Here is a 9,169-nt window from a genome sequence, read left to right as displayed (position 1 = left end):
TAACTGGTTTCGAAATTTTCAGTGGAAAATGACAAAAATGCCCTTGTGAGACTAAAAATTTTATTTTATCAGCTTTAAGTTGTAAATAGCTCAAAATCTTTTAGAACATAATATTTGGCAATAGTTACTCATCAAGGAAAACGAGAAACTGATATTAAACTTTGCGGGGTTTCAGTTGGCATTTCGGGATATGAATGCCTATCGGGACACCGCGGCAGTTGTCACGGGCTCAAGGGGAGTTCCGGGTTGTGACATGCTTAGCCCATAGTGTGCATGATATGCTTAACACATACAATCCATGGTATGCATGTTATAATCTCAAAAATGGGACCCATGCATCCAACATTCTTATCATGGTACATCGTACCTAATGTGGTGCATAATAACATTCATACATTAACCATAGAGATATCCCGTACCGACATTAGCCTAAAGGCCGGAGTAATCAAAAGGACTACAAACATAAAAAGGCTTGTCCCCCTTTGTTGAAAACTAATACATAGTAGCATATTTACATACATAGTAGATTCGTAAACAATTTGTAAATCATTATGTCACACATATCGTAATCATTATCAAATCAAGTCATTTGAACATTTTCTTGAAAACTTCATGGAACCTTGTAGTTCAAATCCTTTAATAAACCATTTATGGAAATAAGTTTTGAACATGCTTAAACCACCATTTCCATAAAAATCATGCTAACTTTCCATATTAAAATACTTGAAAAGGTGTATTCACTTTCCTAATTGGAGAGTTGATTTCTAGCTCCGATCATAACTCTGTTTCAACATTATCTGTGGAGTTTTTGAGTGATCTTATCATACAACAATCATCATAATCATTTCCTACAATCAAAATCTCGTAATAATCATTCTAGGTACTTTTAAAACTACTCGCTTTTAGCTAAACTAAGTTTCTAACTAAAACCCACACTTAGAAACCCATAAATCTTTCATCCTTACCTTAGGTGAGCATAGATGCTTAAGAAAATCACAAAGCCTTAAATATTTAATCACCAATAAAAGATCTAGGAAACAAATTCATATTTTCAGAAACTAGAAGTCAAGATTTAAAGTTTCCAAAGCTTAAAAAAGTCACATTTTTCATAACAACTTAATACCATATCATTTAATCATCAAAAATGAAAATTTGAGTTACAAATAAGTTGGAAGAGCTTAAGAGTTGGGGTTTTACCTTGCAAATGTGGTTGAGGGTTCCCAACCCACAAAAAATGTGGCATATTTATAAGTTAGGGTGTGAACACGTTTTCACCCCTTTTATTTTTCTAAAATCAATGAAATATATCGATACATCATGAACATGTATTAATACATTTGAGACAAAATGCTATTTCTGAGTTAGTTTGCCTATAAAAAACTTGCCCAACTTTTTTACATTAAGTACCATTTAAGTAAATGTGCTCTTTACTTTTTACTTTCCATTTTTGTTAAATACAATTTAAGTAAATGTCTTCTTTACTTTTTACTTTTTAAGTAAACAACCTCCATTTGTATTCAATAAAAATATCAAAAAAATCAAAGTCCAGAAGGATAAAAATCTAAATTTTGGTTTCAAGAACAAAATCAAAAAAGTTTGATTGAAATTAAATTTACGACTCCCATTTGTAAGAGCAAACATATTCAAAAAATTATGAAAAAATCATTTTTAGTCATCTAAAAATCAAAGGAATCATCAACGTCATTTTTTATTTCTAAAAGACAATTTTATAAAAAACACATATTTTGACCCCTTCTAGACTTAGAAAATTTCCTGCTTCAAAAGTGATAGACAACCAAAAGTGTCAATGAATTCTTTCGAAGGTTAAAACTAAGTTTGATGTTCAAAATATGCAATCTATATGCTCACCTAAGGATTTCTTAACTTATCCTTTTGCTCGATGTGAGATTTCACATATTTAATGCCAACAATTTGAATCTTTCACCCTTAAATATTTTGATTTTTCTAGGAAGTGTATTGAACTTAAAGTTTAATTGAGGGAGAAAGGTGAAAAAAAAATAAAGTGATGGGTGCTAAAAATTTACCCCTTGTTCATAATTGTCAAAATAAGTTTTGGAGTGTAAGAAAAAAAAAGAAAAGGAAAAGAAAAAGAAATAGAGAGTGTTGTACAAAGCAATTTATTTCAAGTTTGGGGTTCTTATGAAAACAATTTTTAAGCTCTTTATAAGTCCTACATGGATTAAGTGTTTAGGGGGAATTTGAGCCTAAATATATCCTTTATCATAGCTTGACTGTAGTCCTACATTATAAGCTTAATAAAGACCTCTTGATCCTTGAATAAGTGTTATTCTACATTAATGGAGAGAAAGATGATAAAACAAACTTATAATATTCTAGTACTAATCTATGCTTAGACTTTGGCATAAACTAATCCGAGTTGCATGATATTCTTTGTAAGAGATTATTCACACACATAGGAAGTCCATTCAAAAAAAAAAGTGTTCACTTGAATTGCTGCATGAATTCAAGGATTAGCTATATTTTACCTTAAGTTGGAATTTAGGATAATTTTGAGGGAAAAATTAGGAAATCATGATTTGGTACTTTTATCTCTATTAAAAGTTTTTTTAATTTTTAATTTTTAGGGTTTTTTTTTTCTTTTGCTTGAGGACTAGCAAAATTTTAAGTTTAGGGGTGTGATAATTCTATTTCATAGAATTATTTTGTCTAATTTTGTTATTAAATATTAGTTAAGTCCTTAATTTTTAATTATAATTTAATTATTTTTAGTTGTTTTTGTAATTAGTTTAATTTTATGAAGTTATTTTAGTTTTATGTTTATTTACTTTAATTTCACTATTATTTATTAGTTTTTATGCTTCTGTAAGATATAAGGGAATAAGGCTTACTTTTGGAAAGTAATGTGTATGAAAGACCTAGAATTCTACTTGCATATGCTTCAGTGTTTTGACCATAACTAGCATTTCAGATGTTCAAATGATGAGATTTTTATTCCATGGGAAGGCTAAGACATAGGGCTACAATTTTTATGTGGACCATGTTTCCCAGTTCTGCATTGAAGATAGAGAAAATGGAGTTAGAGATAACTACATGTAATGCTACAGGAATGACAATTTGAGGGGTGATATTTGATGTTTAGGCCTCATATAAGCCCAATAGTTAGAGTTTAAATTAGGGAATTTTAGGTTAAGATTTTAAGTATCGAAAAGATGTTTAAGGAGAAATTAAAGAGAAAACCTTAAGAGATTCAAGAAGTTGAAAGTGGAAGGAGAAACTCAACGAGCAGGGCTACAAATAATTGTTTTGTTTTCTTCTTTAGCTTTTATTTTTCTTGCTACTCTCAATAGTTGAAAGTCATATGTTTTTAATTATCTTTGCAATTATGAGTAGATAATTTTATTTTTTCAAGGATTGCAATTAAACTCACATGTAATATGAACTTTTAATCACTTTCTTGCTTATTTTCAATGGAATTGAATTGTTTATTCCAATTTATTCTTAACGCTTTTAATTGCTTAGCTACCAATTAAATTGATCTAGGAACCTAAACAAACTTAGGAAAGGAAGTTTAGTGTAGAGTAAAATTAGAATAGCATATGATCATATTAATAGATTTATGTATAAGATAGGGATAAATCTATATGCCATGTGTAGTTAAAATTAGAGCCAAAACTTAATGAATCTGTTTTAATTTCAATTCACATAGGGATATAGTGTTTTGGTTAAAATAAATATTTTGATAAGACGAGTCGGGAGACCCTTATAAATAATTGAGGACTCTATGTTAGCAGTTCATTCCATTGAAATAAATTATGGAAGAGAGATAAGATTTGGAAGAAGTGTAAAGGATATTGTAATCCTAGGCTTAGTTCTATTGATTTTTATGAGATTTTATTTCTACTTTGATTTTTATTCATGTTAATTAGTTTTGTTAAATTTAAGTTTAATAATTATTTATTTTTTGGCCATTTAGATAAAATTAAATTATGTTAATTTTAATACCTGGTCAAAACTTTTTAGAATAATTCTATTTGTCATCGATACTGTATTTGTGATTATACTATCCTTCCAATACATATGCTTGCGTAGATAGAATTTTAATTGACATTATGTAAGAAAAAAAGAATAGCGAGGATTTGTGCTCCACAACAACATTTAGAGAGAAATAGCATAGTTAATTATTGGGTCTTCTTTTGGATGGTTCTTGAAGAATTACGATACTTTATTAAATCCAATGAGATTTAATGGTATTTCTCCAAAGACGCAACTTTGTCGTATTGTTCAAATAATTATGAATCATGAGTTTTAGGAAAAAGGCTTGAGGTATTAAATCTTGTAATTTGCTTATTTTTCAAAGTAGACTTTACTTGAATTTTGCCTCATGACTTTTCCCTCTACACTCGAAGGGATTTCTGCATTTATTTGGGATTTTTATTTTTTGTTCTTCTATGTTATATATGTTGATTTATAGTTATCCATTTAGCTTGGATAAATTATGTAATGACCGCTCCTCGATCACTACCAGCGTCTGAGACTTACGGGAGAACCCACCAAATCTCGAACAAGCCCACACAGTTATCATTTATCAAACTATCACACATTCATTGGAAAATCTCATAACCATCACCATCTTATTAATAGCAAATGTTCTCTATACATAGTATGTCATCATCATATAAACATAAGTTTACAATGTACACCATTGTTTACGTTAGAAACAAAAGATATTATAAATGACCCGACCTCTAACAACGGAGTGACTCAAAATGGAATGCTATGAGATGCCTTTACCTATGTTGCAGCAAGTGTCGATGTGCTAAGTGATGCACTAAAACTGATTACTTATCTGCAAATGGAAATAAAGGGGTAAGTCTCACAAACTCCGTGATCATCAACTCCGTGAGTAAGGCGTAGATGGGAAACAAGCTAAACGGAAGATTTGAATATATAAAGCATAAGAACATGTAAACCATTTAAAAGCAAATAGAATATTGTGCCTTACATATAAAACCAAAGATTTCTATGCAAGAAATCATTTAACCATCATTGTGTCAAACCAGTGTGAGTAAGAGATTGCTATCATTGAAATCATTTAACAACTTGCTCAAGGCAATTCAACATAAACATGCACACTTCCATAAAAGCAAACAGTATCAAAGCTTTTACACAAGCTCATAGGTCAATTTCGTAAATCGCCTCATACGTGAGGAGTTAAATCCAACATCTTAGTATAAAAAGGGGAGATGTGGAAAATCTTATAGTTTTCACCATGTGGAAAATCTTGAGTAGGAAAGCGTAATATCAACATATGGACCCACTTCCAAGTATTAACAATCTAGGAGCATCACTTCCACTAAATTTCTACATGCCATGGCAATCTCAGCGATGTTGGCCTACATCAGAGAAATCAAGTGATCACAACCACGAATATCACTTGTGGCCTAGCCAAATATAAAAACCCTGGCCGTGCCACGTATATCACAGACCATGGCCCCAGCCATGTTTAACAGCCTGTCGGGGACCCAAAGGTTCTTTAGCTAGAGTGCACTTGTGCACAAGGGTCACACTTAACCGAAGTGACATCCAGTCTACTCTCGAATCTCCAAGTTTAGTAAAACCACTTAAAAGCTAAATCAGGTTTTCAAAGGATCATTCTAAATCATTATCAAATACTGATCACGGTAGCGTACTAAAACCCCTTTTTGTAAAACTTTACAACGTAAAACCTTTTGCATGAGTTTTGGGTCACAAATCAGCATGGTGAATACGAAATTCATTCATGAATGCACACCACACAAACTATAAAGCACATTTGGATAGGAAACGTATTAAAACGCTTGTTTCTCGATTTAAAAATCCTTTACGTATATAGCTTATATATATAATCAAAATAGTTTCAAACATTTATGCATCCGAAAAATACCTAGGATTTCTAACAAGTCATGCTTTCCACAAATTTGCATTTAAAATAAATACATCACGCATATATATATATATATATATATATATATATAATTATGAGAATTTTAAAATGGACACCCCCTACTCACCTCACAATAATGAAATGCTACGTAGCTATGTGCGTATATAACTAATTTTACTTGCCGGTTACTCCTCACCTCATCTTACATGCCACCATAGCACATTTCCTCTATTTACACGCTTTCTAGCAACCATTCAAACCCAATTCACTTATGTACTCATGCATGGTAGCAAATCAACTAATAAATTCTTAACTAGGTTTCCATAGTTAATTCATGCTTACATAATCATACTTGGCAGCAATTATAAATCTACTTTCATTAAGCATTTTTCTAAGTTTGCATGCACCACAATTTACATTCATATGCTACCAACAATTGCACAATTATTCTTCACAATATTAAACTAACTGTAGGCCTCAAAATGTAGTAACAAACTTACCATTGTTCTGTCACCTTAAGTCCACTAAACACCCACAGGTTTGATGACCTGCATGTCACCAAATTTACTCCAAATCTAGCCAATCTTTGCTGCCACAAGACACTTCTCTTAGTCATCAAACCATTTTCAAAGATTACTCAAGTTAAAAACCAAATCCTTACCTTTCCTTGGTTGAATCACAAAATCGAGCTTAATACCTCCATTGACACTCCATGAGTTCCCTCTCTTGAATTTGAAAACTCTTTGATTGATAAAACAACACAAATTTATAAGGTGAGGGAGGAAACCTCACAGTTTCTATTATTTTTGTGCAAACCGTGCCTTGCCTTCCTTTCTTTCTTTCCTTTCCTTTCTCTTTTCTTCTTGGTTATGGGCAGACTCCTCAAGGCCAACCCTTGAAAATGGTTTCCATTTTGTTTTTTTTTGCCCACACATGGGCAGATTGCCCAAAGCCACCCTTTTCCATCATTTTTCTTTTCTTTTCTCTTTATTCTCCTTGCATGGTGGATTGCCCAAGGTATAATGACTCTTTGGCATCTTTTCCTCTTATTTTATGTGATAAAATCACATGGCAAAAGGCTTGCAACCTTTCCACCCGACATTTGCATTTTCATTCTTTACTTTTCATCTTTTTTATTCCATGCACTACATTTACTTTATGTTTTATTTAATAACTCATCGTCCCATCCAAATCACATGCAACCCACTTTCTTCTTTCTTCATTTGACCACTATTGCACCAATCACATTTCATGCAAACAAATTTTAATCTTATTCTTTCTTTTACTTCTTATGGTGGAGGTCCCACATGTCCCCCACTAACTTTTCCTTTTTACACCATAGTTTGCGTGCAATAGTAATTTCCGCATGTACATCTCATATTCCTTATAATCTAGCATTCCTTGGTTAGAAAATTCCCCTATTTAACTTCAAACATTAAAATTACAAATGAGTCCTCAAACTTTTTCTTACTTACCATTGCGACCCCTCCAACTCTCATCCTTCACAATTGGGTCCTTTCAATAATTCTTAACTCCAATTTCCTTCTATTTTTCGTCCTTTACATGTGTACAAACAAAATATAAAATCCACACTTTCCACGATATCACCATAATATTTAAATATATACTTACCCACACTAACTTTATTTGATAAAGACACCTGGGTCCCACTAATATTGTTTTTACTTTAAAACCTTTCCTTCTTCTTCTCGCCTACTTTGATTAGTCATATAATCCTCCTTCATGACTAATTTCAACAATAGATAAAATAATAATATTTTAATATTATTTTATTTTAAAATATTATTTTCACCCGTTACCGCTCTTTGGCAATTAAATTTATGTTAATTGACCCTTTGTCTCATCGATAAGGTCTTATTGACTTTTATACAAGGGTACGGGGTGTTACAAATTATATCATAGTGATTTCTTAAGTTTGCTGTTAGATCTCTATATTGTGAACTTGAGTTGATATTTATTGCTTGAGGTCTGACAATACTGGCAAGATGATGCTAAATCTTTTTGCAAAACTTTTTCACTTTAATTAAGTCATGTAAACTATATATATATATCTTTTTGCTAAATCTTTAGGATATGCCATTACAAATCAATCAAAGTTTTCATTTGGTGAAAAAGAATTAGCCGTCTTCCTCCTCAATTGTCTTTCAAAGTGAACTATGAGTATTTTTATATTCGCTTGACTCTAATGTTATGTATAGGTTTGACTCCAATGAGACTTACATGTGAGGGTAAATTCCACAACACTAAAAAGTAAGATTTAAATATTGGTACACACATAAAAGATCCAATAGTCCATTAACTTAGTTTTTGTATTAAAATGGTGTCTAACATGTATGTGCGAGCCCCTTTGGTGTGCTCCCATGAGTTCAAGGTTTTGGCTTCTCTCCCTTGCAAGTTGTAAAAGTTAGGGGGACCATTGGAAAAATGATTTTCATTTCAAAAAAGTTGACATTATTCTAACATACTAGCAAAATAAAACAAATATTAATATTCAACATTTCCAATGATCTAAATTAAGTCACGTCATGATGATTCCCAAAAAATCTTCCAAAACTCATAACACCAAGTAGCTTCCAACATGACCAAAACTCAACTCTAATCAAACCTCTTTAGTCTTGACTGAAATCAAACCAAAAACTACCACATATTAGTTAGCATTTTTCATCCACATGACATATAAAGTGACTTGCATGTTCTAACCATATAATCATTGACGTGGCTGAACCTAGAATCCAAAATGCAAAATCCAATGAACCATAACTAATGCATTGTCTATCACGACCCGGTACTCCTCTCGAGCCCGTGACAACCGTCGCGGTGTCCCGGTAGACACTTATTATCCAAAATGTCAACCCGAAACCCCGCAAGGCTTTACTATCAGTTTCTCCGTTTCCCTTGTGAGCAACCATTGTCAAATATCGTGTTCTAAAAGGTTTTAAGCTGTTTCCAACTTTAAACAATAAAATATTAATTTTTCGTCTCACTGGGGTATTTTGGTCATTTTTCTCAAAAAATTCGAAACTGGCTAAAACGTAATTTACAAGTACAAAACACATAATTCATATTCAAAATGAGTTTAAAAGTCTAAAATCTTCATTTAAAACGAAATTATGGTTATTTGAATATAATAAGAAAATAAAAGAAATATTAAGTAAAATATTCTATTTTCTTATAAAACAATATTTATAGAGTTATACGTGAATAATTTTTATAGCGTAAAAGCTAAATAAATTTATACATACT

This window comes from Theobroma cacao, chromosome 7 (assembly GCF_000208745.1).
Source record: "Theobroma cacao cultivar B97-61/B2 chromosome 7, Criollo_cocoa_genome_V2, whole genome shotgun sequence".
Lineage (NCBI taxonomy): Eukaryota > Viridiplantae > Streptophyta > Magnoliopsida > Malvales > Malvaceae > Theobroma > Theobroma cacao.
The sequence above is the reverse complement of the archived record's forward strand: the minus strand, read 5'-3'. Positions refer to the sequence as shown.